The sequence below is a fragment of the Canis lupus genome, chromosome 14 (assembly GCF_011100685.1).
Source record: "Canis lupus familiaris isolate Mischka breed German Shepherd chromosome 14, alternate assembly UU_Cfam_GSD_1.0, whole genome shotgun sequence".
Lineage (NCBI taxonomy): Eukaryota > Metazoa > Chordata > Mammalia > Carnivora > Canidae > Canis > Canis lupus.
This window is the reverse complement of record NC_049235.1, coordinates 9,119,340-9,136,483: the sequence shown is the minus strand read 5'-3', so window position 1 is coordinate 9,136,483 and position 17,144 is coordinate 9,119,340. Positions and strand designations below refer to the sequence as shown.

Sequence of the window (17,144 nt, the reverse complement as noted above, 5' to 3'; positions counted from 1 at the left end):
TCCTGGAGACCCAGGATCGAATCCCACGTCGGGCTCCCGGTGCATGGAGCCTGCTTCTCCCTCTGCCTATGTCTCTGCCTCCCTCTCTCTCTCTCTCTCTCTCTGACTATCATAAATAAATAAAAAAATAAAAATAATAATTAAAAAAAAGAGGCAAATGATGAGGTCTACTTCAGAGTTTCTTATTTGATTAAACATAATAGTGTATATAACACCACCAAAAATAGTGTCTGACAGTTAGTAGATGTTCAATAAAGGCTAATTTCCATTGTGCTCTTCTTCAGCATTCCCTTTTGAAATAAAAATATAACTGAAGAGGCCACAACTTGATTCCTTTATTACTTCCGAGCAGTTTCTTTATTAACCCTGTAGGAATCATGTCAGAATTCTCCATAGAATATACTAGAAGCAAAGGTTATTCTTAGACTTAATTAAACTTGGAAATTTTAACTTTTCCTCTCTCTCATAATGGTATTCCTCACCCAAGGTAGAGCTTACTATTAGTTTGAAAATGAATCATGAAGATAGACCTGGAGAAAGAAAAATAATCCATGCAATGGGAGACCTTCCAATGAAGACGTGCACCTTTCTCAATCCTGAATAACAAATCACAGAATCAGAGGCACAGGGGAGAGACTACTGTGTGACCACTCTTTAAAGGTTCCACAGATGATTCTAGCACCTGACAAGGATCAGGACACGGCACTGATGTAGAGCAAGCTTGTGCCTAGAAGGTAACAAAGCTTTCTATCAGAGAGCTCAACAAAATTAGTAAGTATTGAAACATAAGAGCTGAAAAAAAAAAGCAGAAACCTGTAATAGAAGAGTCCCCTCTACATCTAGAGACAAAATGGGACCTCTTCCCTTAAACAAGAATTACATGGAAAAGAGGCATTGTCTACTGTCTATGCTCAACCTCGTGTACTGAAATACCAAATAGCACCTGACCCAGTGTATTTCACAAAGTACATTCAGTAAAGTTGTCTAATGTCATCAAAACTGTGAAGGACTGATCTGCATGGAGAATACACTTAGACTCAAAATCTACTTTATTGTCTCCTCAACAAGCATCCAAAACACAATATGGTGAAATCTAATGTGGGCAGATGGAAGAAGAAAGCTAGAAGATGAAAGGAGATGAGGGTAGTAAGTTCATAGGAGTAACCCTAGGAAGACACTTGGAAAAAGAGTAGATCTATCCAGCTGTAAGGACTGGCTTGGTGTGATCTTCAGTTGAGAGAAAAATGCCACAATGAAGAAGTCTTAAGGACACACTACAGAGCATGGTGCCAGCTGCTAGAAGGAAAACTATAATTGACCAGACCAGAGATGGAAAGTCCCCAAGCTAAAGCAATGTCAGAGGCCTGGAAGAGGGGGAAAGATGGAGTGTTTAAAGGCAAATTGACAAAAGTGAAGCTGAGAAACAAAGGAAATCATTCAAAGACTATTTCTGATTCCTTGTTTTAAAGATGGCAACATTATCCTGAGCTTGGGATAAAGTCTTAGAAACTTATATTGTCATTATATTCCATTTGAACTAAAGGGCATGGAACCCAAATTTTGGATAGAAAAGGCTGAAAGATCCAGAGATTTCTGGCAAAAGGGAAAAACCTAAAATTTGCCTGTAATATTTGCTTACAATTATTATTTATTTGTGTATATTTCTTTTTCTCTTAGGGACTCTAAACCTGTGATCTTTGCATTCCACATGGTGCCTAGTAAAATACCTGACTCAAATATCTTGAGCTCAATTTGATCATAAATCATAATTTGATCAGATGCCATCTGGTCTGAGTTCTAAAGTCAGATAAGCCTAGGTTGAAACCAGTTTCATCACTCATTAGCTGTGTGACATTGAATAAATTAATTATTCTTTCTAAACTCGACTTCCTCATCTGAAGATGGAATTGTTGAAAAGACTGAAAGAGACAATATGTATAAAGTACTTGCTATAGTGCCTAGAAAATTGCCAGCATTTAAGAAAGGGTAGTTCCTATTATTTTTATTATTGAGCTCTTTATTTTTTCTTCTCACACACATAATCCATGGTATCTGATGCTACACATACATCAGTCAGCTAGAAATCCAAGTAAATCAATAAATAAGAAAAGGACACCAATCAATCTTCCAATTTTTCTACCCTGAGAAGATCTTGGCAACTGGTAGTGAGAAAAAACAAAAATCTGCTGCAGAGATGCATCATCTTTGTTATCAGAACAGAGTGAGATGATATCACAGTTATCAGGGGTCTTTACAAATGAAGACAGCTCTACTGATATAATGCTATTTCATTCAGTCTTCTTCAAAGAATCAATCAATCAATCAATCAATCAATCAGTAAATCCATCTTACTAAAAAAACAATTGAGATGCCTTAGCTTTTGAAGAAATGCATAAAACAGAAATATAGCTTTAGTTTTCGAAAAGTAGACAATATTAGAACAGGAATAAAAAAATAAATTAATGGAAATATTCCCATCCAAAGACATTATTCTTAGAATACCGGTTCAGAATTTAAAATGAAATCATTTTATAGTCTATGAAGTTACATTTTCTGAGAAGATGACTATCAGGACATAGCTAGAGACAATCATCTTAATATATTCTGGGCAGACCCAAGGAAATGTTAGCACTTTAAACTGAGACCTAGGGGTACCTGGGTGGCTCAGTCAGTTAATCATCCTACTCTTCATTTCAGCTCAGATCATGATCTCAGGGTTATGGGATTGAGTGCCACATTGGGCTCCCCACTCAATGGAGAGTCTGCTTGAGATTCTCTCTCTCTCCCTCTGCCCTACACCCTCCTGTCACACACACACTCTCTCTAAAATAAATAAATACATCTAAAAAAATAAAAATAAAAATAAACTGGGATCTAAATTTCGCTTTGGTCTAGGCCCAGAAAAAATATTTATGTATGATTATTTCCCAGATACACATAAAAAAAGAAATTGAATTGAAATATGTGAATGTCATTGGATTATGTCATTCTAAGCAGATAGATTTTAAAATCTAAACTATTCCTATTTTGAAAACAGTGACATTTAACTGTTCTTTTCCTGCTACTCCCACTTCTTATACGAATTGAGTGATACTGTAAATCCCCCTCCAAAATTATTTAGCAATACTTAAAATTCAGTAAAGAACATTCCCACCTCCAGGAGATACCTCTCCTTCATTATTATGGATGACTGACACATAAACAAATGTGATGCCTAGAATTGGAGCCAGTCCTTCTCTTGCAAATATTCACACATCAAACAATTCTTTCCTCATTTTCATAAAGACAGTTCTGGCCGTATTATCATAGCTAAAGGACAAAGTAGATAGCTCTCAAAACTCAATTGATCTTAGTTATCTAAGTCTTACTTTAAATGAAGATAACAGAAATCCTTTCTCTATGTAAAAAGGTTAAGCTTAAAAAAAAAAGTGAAAGATTTTCTGGTTCATCCTAAATAGGCTTTGGAGAAAGAATTGCTAAGTGTGAAACTCCTCTCCTACTGAATTTCATTGATCAAAGCATTTTGTAAAACAAGCAAATGCAAAATTTTGAGAGGCATTTAAAGGCCTTGTCTTTTGGAAGTTAATACCCTTTGCTTAATTTATCATTGATTTCCATTCTCTTTTCCTCTCTTACACTCTCACCATGTATAAAGGAATATAACAAGATTCTCGTTTGTCAAGAATTTAGCTTGAATTGTTCAAGGCTCCAGATACTCATGGGGACTGTAAAGCATAGGAGGTGTGCATTCATTTGGATCATATCAATACCTATCGCATCCCTACTATGAGCCAGGTTCTGGGTAAGCAGTGCTGGCTTACTCCTGCCTCCGAACACCACATAGCAGGTGCTTCTTGATATATCTTTGTCATGTTTGCTCACAGGGAGTACATTAATAGAGTCCCAGGAACTTGAAAAAAAGCACTCGTCCCAGGCTGGCAGGAGGGTAAAGAGAAAGTGCCTCCCTCCACAAGCCTTTATTGCTTGCACATCTGCTAGTCAAGCACTGCTGGGCTCTGCTGCCCCATCACAGGAGGATCATCCAGCTCTGTTCTACCTCCTTACTCAACTGTTCAGGTCTTCAATATTCCTCTGTATCCATCCTAGAAGAGATTCAATTCAACTCCCCAGAGGTCCAAACTATAAATGGGGAAGCTTTCTTGCTGATGACCCCTTCCCAACCCTTCTCTACACCCCTCCTCTCCTCCTTCCAAAATCTGGGGGCTAAAAGTATAAATAATGTTGACATATAAAATACTAATTTTAATTATAATTTTTGATTATACAAAATACTGTCCTGCTCAGAATGCTTTTCGACTTTAATAATAATAATAATAATAATAATAATAGTATTTATAAAAACTTACCATGTGCTAGGAAATGCATTTTACATTTCCTTCCCTAAGTGGTCCTGCAAAATAGGTATTAGGGCCAAGGAAGTTAAGGGTTGGGTAGGTCAATCCCTGACTTGACCAAGGTCAAACAGTAAGTGATAGAGACAATATTCAAACCAGGTCTGTTCAGATGCCGAAGGCCAGCTTTTCAAAACACCCCATGCTGCTTCATAAGGTCAGGATGTGAGAAGCAAAGCAAAAATAAGATTATAGCCCTAGGAATTTGCTGAATACAAATCTGTTACCCTTCAAAAATTTAACAAAAGCCAAACCAAAAGAAGTATTTAATTTCTTTCAACAAAAGACAAACACTGTAGAATAAGTTCAAGTAGCCTAAACTTTTGATTTGTACTACTGTGAGTAGAACATACAGTAGTTTATGTTTAAATGAATGCTGGCAATGGAGTAGAATATAATGCACCATAATTGATTTATGGATACTGTGTCTCTTAATAACTCACAGTTAGCAATTTCCAATTTTAAACCAATCCCCTTCAATAAGAGCCTGCTCAAAACACTTAACATCATTTACTTTGAATACCTGGGGCTAGAGCAAATGTTGCCCACCATAATAACCTGATCAGCTAAGCCTGCAGTAAATGCGTTACTCCTACCACCCACATGTTGCTCTGTCCAGTGGTTTGCCCTATAGGTCAAACTCTCCCCTAAAACTTATTCTACGCACAGTATTCAGGTTATGTTGCCTAAGGTCTCAACTCCATTGCCATCTCTCCTTTCATGGAAAACTCGGACATCTTTGACCCTAATTCTCTTTCTATATATCATTTTCCAATCTTTGTAAACATACATAAATATTTATATACATTTATGTAAACAATTTATTCATCCCTTCTGTATGTAGACCAAGTAACTCACTCAGGGTTTTGTTGTTGTTTTAAACACCGGATAGACTCTAGTTTAGGAAGAATGGTTTTACTTTCCCTATAACACAATTGTAATGACAAAATAGCACTCTATATTCTCAATTCCCCCTTATTTTGGTCAGTTTCAAATAACTATCTCATTTTCCACAACTCTATTTCATTTTTACACACAGATACCATCGAGTCTCTGGCTTATCTCCATTTTAATCACAAGCATTATTTCTCTTCTCAGCACAATAATTTCTACAACTTGTGCAATCAATAGTATCAATTGACTGAATTATTTTAAATATATATAGCTAGATAGAGGAAGTTTTTTTTACCAAATATCATACAAACCATGAACACCGAACAATTAACTTTCCAGAAAGCATTTGAGCATGTATTTTTGTTAAACATCTCTGTTCCTTCCACTTAGAAACTCATCAAGTTCAGAGCTGCTCAATAGAAATATGATGCAAGTCACATAGGTAATTTTAAGATTTCTAGTAAAAGTAAAAAGAAACAGGTGAAATTAAATGTTATCATTATTATTAAAGTATTAATATAAATTAAGTAAATTTATTTATCCCAACATATCTGAAATATTATCAATTCCAACATGTCATCATATAAAAATTGAGATATCATATACTTTTTAAAAATATTTTATTTATTTATTCATGAGACACAGAGAGAGAGTGTGTGTGAGAGAGAGAGAGAGAGAGGCAGAGACACAGGCAGAGGGAGAAGCAGGCTCCATGCAGGCAGCCTGACGTGGGACTCGATCCCAGGTCTCCAGGATCAGGCCCTGGGCTGAAGGTGGCGCTAAACCACTGAGCCACCTGGGCTGCCCTTGGATACATTTTTGTATTAAAAAATCTAGTATATGTATTTACTCTCAATTCAGACAAACCACATTTCAAGTGCTCAATGCCATCTGTGGCTAGCAGCTACTATATCGGATAGCACAGGTCTAGATCAGTGATTCTCAACCTCACTGCACATGGGAATCACCCAGGTAGCTTTTAAAAATCTGGGTGCTCAGACCACCCTCAAACCAATGACTAAGAATCTCTGGGAATAAGACTCAAACACCAATATTTATTAAACTTCCAAGTGATGAGCAGCCAAAGTTGACAACAACTTATCAAAAACAGTATAGAGAATGTTAACAAACACAGGAATGTCACCACTTGCTTATTTAAATGTCAAGAGATGCAACAATGGAGCTCATAACTTGTATGAGAGCAAGAGAGACATTACAACAAGTATTCACAACGTTGTGAAAACCACTCAAATAAAAATGTGAACAAAATACAACAGGATAACAGAAAGGGAAAGAACACCAATTAGTAGACTGATAAAGGGCTAAGTACTCATGTGCTAGCTGATACAGATTGTTAAAGGCCATCAGCTCAGGACTAGCGAGTATTTTTTGAATGGGGACCATTAAGCGGTTTTCTGTGACCTGAGCAAAAGGCATTTTAGCCCATACTATAAAAACCTCATTAATCAGAACTGAATTCAGATTTTATAACTTCTAATAGATGTTGAGCCACAATTTGCTTTTGCCCTATATATGGGGGAAAATGGTCTATTAAAGGAAAAGAAAATTTTAATAGAAAATTTAAAATTCTTAATATATTATCTAAATAAATAAAAATAACTGACATATTCATAAGTGAAGCTCTTAATCTATTAGCTTGATGCACTGTATATACTAAAAGATTATCAGAGTTATTCAATTATATTTGTGAAGAAAAGCATAGTAATTCAGACTTATTTCAAGTTTATGAGTCTTTTTGTTATATAAGCACAAATGCTCTTGAATCTATTTTTCCACTGTCAAATATGGTTCTTAGTATAAGCTTTCTAGGACATTTTCTCCAATTTATCTACTATAGTTGTAAAATAAGAATATGTCTCCAGCACCCTCCCTACCCTAGGTTCTTTTTCTAGTATATCCTCATTCCCTTATTTGCTCAAAATGAGCTCAGAATGGTCCTCCTTCATGAAACCTCCCTGACTATTACCCACAGCCCCTCTGTATGTGTCACCTGGAATACTACAGACAAGCTTCTTGTTACACTTACTCATATAGACAAGTAAGCACAAAATTGTAATTTTTTTCTTGCAATACTATGAGCTACTTATGGGCAGTTTCATGTCTTTTTTGCTTTCCTATCTCCAGCCCCAGCACAATGTGTGGCACATGGTAAGTACTCCAAAATATTCTTCAAGTTATATTAAAACAGAAAATGGCATTTCATAGAACCAAACCAAGAACCAAAATATATTTCTACAAGAATAAAAGATTTACACACACACAGAAAAAAGATTTATGCATTAAGCAAGGGTGCACAGAGATTTCTTAAAACTGATTATTTCACTTTAAAAGGAAAGAGAAACAGCAAGTATCTGCTTGTATGCTGGAAATTTCCCTACAAAGTAACATTATGATTTTCTCCCCTTGAAAGAGAAAAGCATATATATCATGATTTCTACACTGAGTATTAGGGGAGTGAACATGTTTTGTTCAAATAGCAAAATAATTGGAGTTACTAATACACTGGTCAGCATGACTCAGCCAGGAAACTTGATCTGCTAAACTTACCTTCCTAAGAAATACAGACCTAATTGGGCCAATAGAAATAATAATGTGCTGCACAACGCTCTCCCTAGATCTTCAGAAAAAAATAAGTTGGCAAATAAGAGAATCACCTTTGAGAGAAACAGAATACTGTGGCTCTGGCCTGCTCTGAAGGACAAGAATGATAAGGCAGGGACAAGGGTTCGGAGAAGGAGTGAAGAACTCATTGCTCACAGACCAGGGCTGTTGCATGTCTGCTGTAATGATTAAATGTCGCTCCTGGGGCCCAATCCCACCATCCCAATCTCCCCTGGGACATAAAAAAATAGAACCTTACAAGGTGGAGCCCTGTTCCATGAGACTCCTTCATGCTACATCTGCTGTTGGACTCATTCATCTGATCACAGAATGCCTAGACCATAAGTATATCTTATATTAAGGCCATAGGTGAGGTGGATGTTTGGTAGTTATTGGCATTGCCTCATTTATTCCCAATAATGCTCAAGATATATGAGATTTTATACACACACACACACACAGCCCATAACATAGATAATTCTACCAATTCAACAAACAATAATAACCTATGCCAGAATAGGAACTCTATAAGCTAAGGTTATCTGCAAACCTCTTAAATTGATCCTCCTTGGGAAAAAAATAGTAATACATTAATCCCAGACACATTACAAGGCCTTGCTTCTTCATTTCCTCTTTATTTAGGAAATCATCTTTTCCTTTTGCTCCCAAATACAACTGCATCCCTAAAAATGCCAATCAGCCTTCATGTTTAGAAACTTACAGTATTTCACATATTATTTCTTTAATCCAAATCAGAGTCTTAAATAGGTTTTGAATTCATATATAGTCCTAATAAGCTTGGAAATAATAGTCCTCTCTTCAAAGAGAACAGTATTGTTAATTTAAAACTGGCTAAAGGTTAAATTAATAAATCATAATCAAGCAAAAGTAGGTCTGGAAGAAACTGCCTTAAGCCTCTATGATTTTACAATTCCATATTCAGCACTCATAATAAATCCCAATTCATGTGTGTGAATATATAAATATTCATGCATTGTTAAATGTGCACCTATAAATGCACACGATACATATGCAGATGTAAATGTATTTTATGACTTCAGCTTATGAAAATGTCTCATAGACATATATTGGTCTTGGAGAAACTACCATTTTGATATCCATTAGATGTAATATATGAGTTTACCATTGTGTCACCATCATGGTATAATGCTATTGTCTAAGATTTATCTATTAGATAACTCAGAGGTATGTAAATGCTCTAGAAATAAAAAGAAAATTGTTAAGCCATTAAATCATGGTCAATAAAACATTTCTGTATCCATCATAATCTAATCCTCCAACTCCATCAAGTCTTAGCAGCAGTGACTTCCAAATCCATTTACCACTTTTAGGTCTTCCTCTGCATCCTTGTTAAATGATGACAAATAGCTTAGATTGGCTGACTGCTATTGAAAGATCAAGCCTAAGCCAAGCTTTGAAAACCCAAACCAATGATTAAATCAATAGAGTTGCCCAAATTAAGAAGCAGGCAAAGCTCCACATTAAATGGCTAAGCCTTAGTACTCCCTGAGTTCTACTGTTTACTCAAACCAGGAAGCCAGAACAATAAAATTAAACATTTGGACTGTGCTACAGTCACAAAAGTTCTCAAAGAATGTTAGAAGGAAATCTTATTTCCTTTTCATATTGCACAGATTGAGGAAACCATTTGATTCAGTGGCTCAATGCTAATAAGCCTTAATTGACACCAATAAACTTTTCTAAATAAACTACTTGATCCATGCTAAGTTTGTGTTGGCTTGTAAATGGCAGGTTGTGGGATGGGGGTAGCCAAGGCTAGTCAATAGAACAGAGATCATGGCTAGCAACCAATTTATATGGACAGGGACTGGGTGGTAACAATGCTAAAAACAAATAACCAAGGGATAGGAAAAAAAGCTATAAGAATGAGAAGTATGTGTTGAATACTTTATATATTAGACTTTGTGAAGTGTCTGAAACATATTATTCCATTTTATTTTCATCCACATTGATTCATTCATTCATTCATTCAAATGAATTCACAGGTACACATATGTACAAATATATATCTACACATACATCCACATACCACTGGATATGAAGTAGATGAGGAAACTGAGGTCCAGAGTGAAGTTACTTCAAATCTCACAATTAGTGAATTGCCAATAGGGGCAATAGGCTTGGACAGGTGATATGGGCTTCCAGTACTGAGATCTAAGCCAACCAGGGACACAGGCAGTCACAGAATTAGAGCATAGAAGGCAGAAGTCTACAGATTCATTTAAGGTAGAAAGACGTAGGAGAAAACAGCTCTTGAGTATAAATCAGGATTCATGTTGAGATTCAAGTCTCACATCAGAGAAAAGTTAGATATCAAAAAGGAAGCATTTCAGGATATGAAAAAGCCCCTGGATACTTTGGCCCAATTTATAAGACACCAATCTGTGCTAATTAAGTGTGTATAAGCCCATGGAGGCAGAGGCAGGGTCTGCCAGTCTTTGCAGCTGAACACCAGCTCTAGGCTGAAGACCACTTATGCTTCTAAAATCTCCACTACCAAGTTCCAAATGTGGTGCTTTCCTCTTTTCCAATTATCACTCTCTTCATCTCCATATTAGAAAAAAAAAAAGCAAGAACAATAAGAAATCTACTTAGTTCAGTCATCTGGGAAATGCCATGGATAATACAGTACTATGGGTCAAATAATGCATTCAAGAACAAGTCAATTTAGCGGAAAATCAAATTGCTTATTTTACATCATGCAGAGCAAAAAATAAAGAAAGAAAGAAACCATTTGAATGTTGTGCTTTTCAATAGTTATATTGATATTGGGTAGACATAAGCATATTCACCAGTCATCTCCACACTTTGTCCCTTTGGTATATTATTTTTTAAACTGCCTTTTCTTCTTGGAATCAAATATGTTTATCCTTTTGGGATGCTTAATTCCTTAATGTCAATCAATTTTTTTTTTCACTAAGCAAGCAAGTTCTTTGTCTTTTCAACTAAATTCTTTAATCAGCTTTTGTTCAGAAACTGTTTATTTCTATCTGCATTACAAATGCTAGATTTAACCAATCTCTCAACCCAAGATAATACAAGGAGGAATCCTGTCAGTTCACCCGTTCCTCTCAGGAACAAGACACTGTATTCTGTATTTTTGAGGAAAAGAAATAATAGGATTAGACTAAGATTGAGGACGAGAGGATGTCAGACCAAAGGCATGTGGTCCTTCTAGAGTCTTCCCATCTTATATGGGGAATTGTAATCCATTTGTGCTAAATGTTTTGAGTATTCTCATTATGCAAAAAACATTAGAGCCTAGTATATTTTGTTACCATAGTTCTGCCTACTGGGAACTATAATTAAAGCACATTTGAGCAAATGCAATTTTATTTGTTATTAAGCAACTAAAAGCTTAGTCAACCTTGCAAATATGGCATTATTTTAGGATTACAATATGAGCCAGCCAGTAAACTCTATTAGGTTCTATCTTTATTAGCAATGCCTCCTATTCCTTTTATAGGAGACTTCTATACTATGTAACAGGGTTCTCAACCTTAGGATGCATCAGAAGATTTGTTAAAACAGTACTGAGCCAGGCTCCCATTCCCTCTAATTCCTTAAATCTGGGATAGAGCTCTGAAATTTGCATTTCTAATATGTCCCTAGGGCATGCTGATGATGCTCATCTGCAGACCACACTTTAAGAACCACTGCTATACAACGTAGTGCTTAGAGCTTTGAAGTCAATCCCACCTAGTTCATATCCTGGCTTTTCTAATAGCTATATGTCCTTAGGCAGCCTACTTCATCTCTCTAAGCCTCAGTTACTTACTCCACTTAGTGGACATAATAATACCTATCCAATAGGTTTACCATGAGAATTAAATGAGATAAAAATATAGAAAGTACTTAGCCCAGTGCCTGGAAGGGGAAAAAAGTAATGCATGGAAGTGATCGGTGTATTATTATTATTGTTCTTAATTGGATAAGTATATCAACAGCTACCTCAAAGTATTTATAGCCAGCAGTGTGCATCAGACTCACTTGATGCACAGGTAAAATTTTTGTAAAATCTACACAATGAGCTACCACCCCCCTCAGAGATTCTGATACAGTCCACATTTCATTGACTCTAAGATGCCACCAATTATAAGATGGACCACTATGTTATGTACTGCTAAGAAAGAAATTCTGCAATAATACCAGGATTAAACTAATAGAAAATACATCCATATTTCAGAAATGAGAAAATGTGAAAAAATGTACTTCCTGGAACTAATAAAATACTGTAGGTACAGAGGTGAATTTGTGCTTGCTTCCCAGACTACAGTGATGTGCAATTATGGTTAAAAATCACTGACCTAGGGATCCCTGGGTGGCGCAGCGGTTTGGCGCCTGCCTTTGGCCTAGGGCGTGATCCTGGAGACCCAGGATCGATTCCCACGTCGGGCTCCCGGTGCATGGAGCCTGCTTCTCTCTGCCTGTGTCTCTGCCTCTCTTTCTCTCCTGTGACTATCATAAATAAATAAAAAAAATTTAAAAAAAAATCACTGACCTAGTCAATCTGATAGCAGCAGAGGAAACCCAGAGTTCAGATGCCTCAAAGCTAAGAGAGCTCTCAGGTTGGAAGCCCTGGAACTAGAACATAGCCCAGTCTCATGATTCATTATATAATTCCATTGGCTATTATTAATGAAATAAAAATATTTCTGCTTGGTTTAATAGCATCTACATTCTAACCTTGGAGAGGACTTTCCCCACTGAAAGCTGTTACTCACATGATGAGAACAAATCAATCCATTGATAGAGCCAAACAGATCAGAGGAAAATTTAGTACAGTCTGCAGGAAGTGTCAAGCCAAGACTTTTCTTCATAAATATGAATTCTAATCCTGAGATTTGAGGAGCACAGGGGGAATCTTTTAAGGAACACAAAACACAATTTCCATTTAGAAGAGAAGGGAGGATGGTCAAGGTCCCACACATTACTGAGACTGCCCGTGGTAAGTTTTTATCTTCCATCTTGATTTTTAAATTGTACTTTGTAAAGTGTTGGGGAAAAGAAGCTGATTTTGTATATTCTTATTATTTGAGCAAATTCATGGTAGGTGCAATTTCCCTTCAGCCTAAGAACCTTGGATGAAGACATTAGTAGCATATGACCTCCTTCAACTTTATACTAATGCTCTCACACACTTAATGAAATCTATACTTCCAAAAATATTTTTTTGTATGTTGGAAACCTCTCGTGGTCCTGGCTCATATTAAATTCCTTTCTATTGTTATATATTAAAGATTTACCACAATAATGTTTTCAAAACTGTGATGTTCTTAAAGTTTCATGTTTCTAGTTACAGACTAGGAAATACAAGATATCATGAAACAACAAAAATGTCTACATAATTTAAATGATTCCACATGTAGAATATAATTTAATATGAAATTCAGTCACCTGAATAATGACATCCTAGACACTGGTCATTAAGAATATCTGTCAACTTAAAAGAGAAGGAAGCAGCAATATCATTATAGGAAATTAGTTTCTGTTTTACTATAAATATAGAAGATGGTATTTTTAACCAATCTATCTTAAAGGTTTAATTACACAATGAATGCAATCCCTACTTTCCGTATAAGGAAAAGACTGAGCTTGTAATTCTTCAATTCCATTCACCAATTGTAATATCTAACTGACTCATGTGACCTTTCCACAAGGATTTATCATCATTGAGGGAATCTTTGATTTTTCCCAAAACATATAAACTTCCTAAAGTTTGATGTCATTCATGTATTTGCTGATTTTAAATATTTTCAGTTCCTTGGAAGATATAAGAAAAAATTTAAAAATAAGCATTAGCAGTGTCTTGGAGATTCTGGTTTGTTTTAATAAAAACAGCAATTATTTCAAATCCTCTGCTGATTAGAAAGTAGCAAATCTCACATGATATGTCAAAGTGTTTTGATATTATGTTTTGCACTCCCATAAAAATGCTATTAGCATCTCTAATAATTATCTGAATGTTCAACTTTTCCCAATATTCTTCTCTCAGTCTCATGTGTTTGTTAGATTATTGCTTACCTAAGAAAAATATGCTACAAAGAGGCCCACACAGGGATGCCTGGATGGCTCAGCAGTTGAGCATCTGCCTTCAGCCCAGGGCATAATCCTGGAGTCCCGAGATTGAGTCCCTCATTCGGCCCCCTACATGGGGCCTGCTTCTCCTTCTGTCTGTGTCTCTGCCCCCCTTTTTGTGTCTCTCATGAATAAATAAATTTTAAAACCTTTAAAAAAGAGGTCCACACAACAATTTCAGGAGGAAAGAATAACAGCCAAATACCCTTTCCTTCTTTAGTATAATATCTAGAATTCCAGAAAATGTAAGTCAAGGAGTAACTTAGCCCACTTCACCTTCAGAGAAACTTCTAGAAATTTTCAACTTATCCTTGTATATGGAGTGGAGTAAGTAAATTAGGTGCATGAATAGTAAGGCAGATTAGACACAGTTTCAACAGCCATACCCAGAGGGTGCTAATTAATAGAACAACATCAATCTGGTTCCAGGTTTCGAGTATCATAGAAGGATTCTTTCCTAGGTTCCATTTGTTTCAACATTTTACTCAATTTCCTGGTGAGAACAGAAGAGGACATCATAAAATTTGTAAAAGGGAAAGTGACCATATTAGATGACTCAATTAGGATTGAAAGAGAGGCTGACAGGTGAGAAGAAAGGGCTAAAATAATAAAATGAAAAGTTTTGAAGTAAACTTTTAATGAGGTGATTAAGTCCAAAAGGACAGTAGTCTTGTACAGAATGAACAGTAGCAACAGTTTAGTAGCAATCCATGTTTAGATATTTTAGTCTTTAGAAAGGTTAATACAAATCAACAGTAGAAAGAATATTTATTGAATGAATGAATAAAATAGTGTAGAATCAGTGGGAGAAAAGGGGAGGGAAAAAGAAAGAAAGGGAGGCGAGGGTATGGAGAGGAGAAAAAAGGGAAGAAGAAGGGAGGGGGAAAGGAGAATCTATATGAAGAGTATCAAAAGCTCCATTTGTTTCTGTGCTGCCAAGACCAGCCTCAAAGTACTGAGGTATAAATATAGACAAATTGGATACATTCAGGGGTAATCTGAGACATACAAACAGTCAAATCAACAAATCAATTAATATTCAAGAAATTCTTGAAGGAATCAGGCACATTTAGCCTTGGAGATCTGATAATCATGTTCAAATGCCCTAAAAACTTTAATGGGAAAAAAATTAGAAGGTAAGTAAATAAGCTGAGTGCATGAATAAGAAGGCATATTAGTCACAAACAGTTTCAACAGCTATATCCAGAGGGTGGTAATTAATGGAACCATATCAATCTGGTTCTAGGTGTCAGCATCATAGGAGGATTCTGTCCTAGGTTCCATTTGTTGTAACATTTTACTCAATGTCTTGGGTGAGAATAGAGAGATCATCATAAAATTTGTTACAAGGAGGACAAATGAATGGAAGGCATAAAGCAGCAGAATTAGATTCTGTTAAAGTAATTCAGTGTCAAGAGTTCTCCAAAGATGAAATGGCTCAGTTCTTAAAGGATAGAGCTACTAACCACTTTCTCCAGGATATATTAAAGCCCTGACTGGAAGATCCTTGGCACAGCTTTTGCAACAGTAATTCAAGCATAAAATAGGTGGGGACTAATCTTTGAAAGTCCCTCCCAACCTTAAGATTCCAATATTTAAACATTTTTCTTTGGTGTAAAGTAGGCTCTTGCAAAAGATTTTCTCTTATAAAAACAATGAAAACAAATGGTTAGTCTCAGGAAGATGATCTAAGTGTTCAGAAAACCCCAAGAGAATCTTCTATTTTGTTGCATGTTTGCTCTCTAGAGAACTAATCTCCTTCCCCTGGAATGTATTAATATCTGTTTGTCCTCTGCTATACTGGCTGACTTTGGGAATTTGCACACAGCACACTTTATCTTGCTAAATATAATAGTCTGTCCAGCATTCTTCCTTTATGAGAAATCCCTATTCACTTTCATAAATTATGTGAATGGATCTGAAGTGTATTTTGCTTTCTTCAACAGAAACTATTCCCAAAAGTAGCCTGAAAACATGCCAAACATCTGCTCCTACACACAGTTCAAAATATGATATTGATATGTATTATTATGGGTGAATTCTGAGTACAAGGCAAAATTACTCCTGAACAAATTCCACCTCCTCCCAAAGCCTAGTCACAGGAAGCTCAAGGAAATCAGCATAATTCTAATATTTGCTATGCTAGCTGTAACTAACCAGGTAAGCCTGATAAAAGCTTACCATTTTAGAACATTCCAAAATCTAATATAAATAAATATTAGATAAATGTAGTATGATAAATATTTCTCTAATTTAACAAATATTTTTAAATATATGTTTTTTTATCATTTGCTGTACTTTCATATTCAAAAATGTTGCTTTTCAATTCTATGAGTTCTTGGGTGCCTGTGTGTTTTGAGTCTATTATTATATAGGCCTACCCCATCTTTTTTTAATTTATTTTTTTATTTTAAATTCAACTAGCCAACTTCTAGTACATCATTAGTTTTAGATATAGTGTTCAATAATTTATCAGTTGCATATAACACCTAGCGCTCATCACATCAGGTGCCCTCCTTAATGGCCATCACCCAATTAGCCCACTAGCCCCCTCTAGCAACCCTCAGTTTGTTTTCTAAGTTAAGAGTTTTTCTCCCTCTTTTAATAATCAAATGCAATTAATGTTTATCATGGCATAGAGAAAGGTAACCAAAATCCCTAAATCCTGAATTCTTTCTAGTCATCTACAGAAGCCTCTTCCATACACAGCAAGTTCCCTAACAGTTATGTTCATAAAGACGTTCAGAGTAAATACAACCTTATTATTAACTAGGGCTTTGGCCTCAAACACTCCTTTGGTCTACTTCCCTGGTGAACTGGCCTAGACTTCATATGAGCTTGGCAGACTCCTCTTGTCCCTTGTGCTAAAAAAAAAGAATAATAAAAACAACCCAACAGCTAATCCTCTCAGTCTGATTATATCCCAATAAAGCCTCTGTTCTGGCACAGATTACATCTACCCAGAGCAGGCAGGTTTTCCTAACTGGTAAAGTCTTTCTATATACCTGTGCTGTCTAAAACAGTCGCCACTGTTCACTTAACACATTAAGTTAACTAAAATTAAATAGTATTTAAAATTCAGTTCCTTAGTTGTGC

The 17,144-nt window shown here is 35.9% G+C and overlaps 1 protein-coding gene across 5 annotated transcripts in view; it reads right to left on the bottom strand.

Annotated features, from left to right (window-relative positions):
* GRM8 (glutamate metabotropic receptor 8) overlaps positions 1–17,144 on the bottom strand; it is a 737,042-nt gene that overhangs the window by 448,726 nt on the left and 271,172 nt on the right. The gene's annotated exons all lie outside the window — the stretch shown is intronic.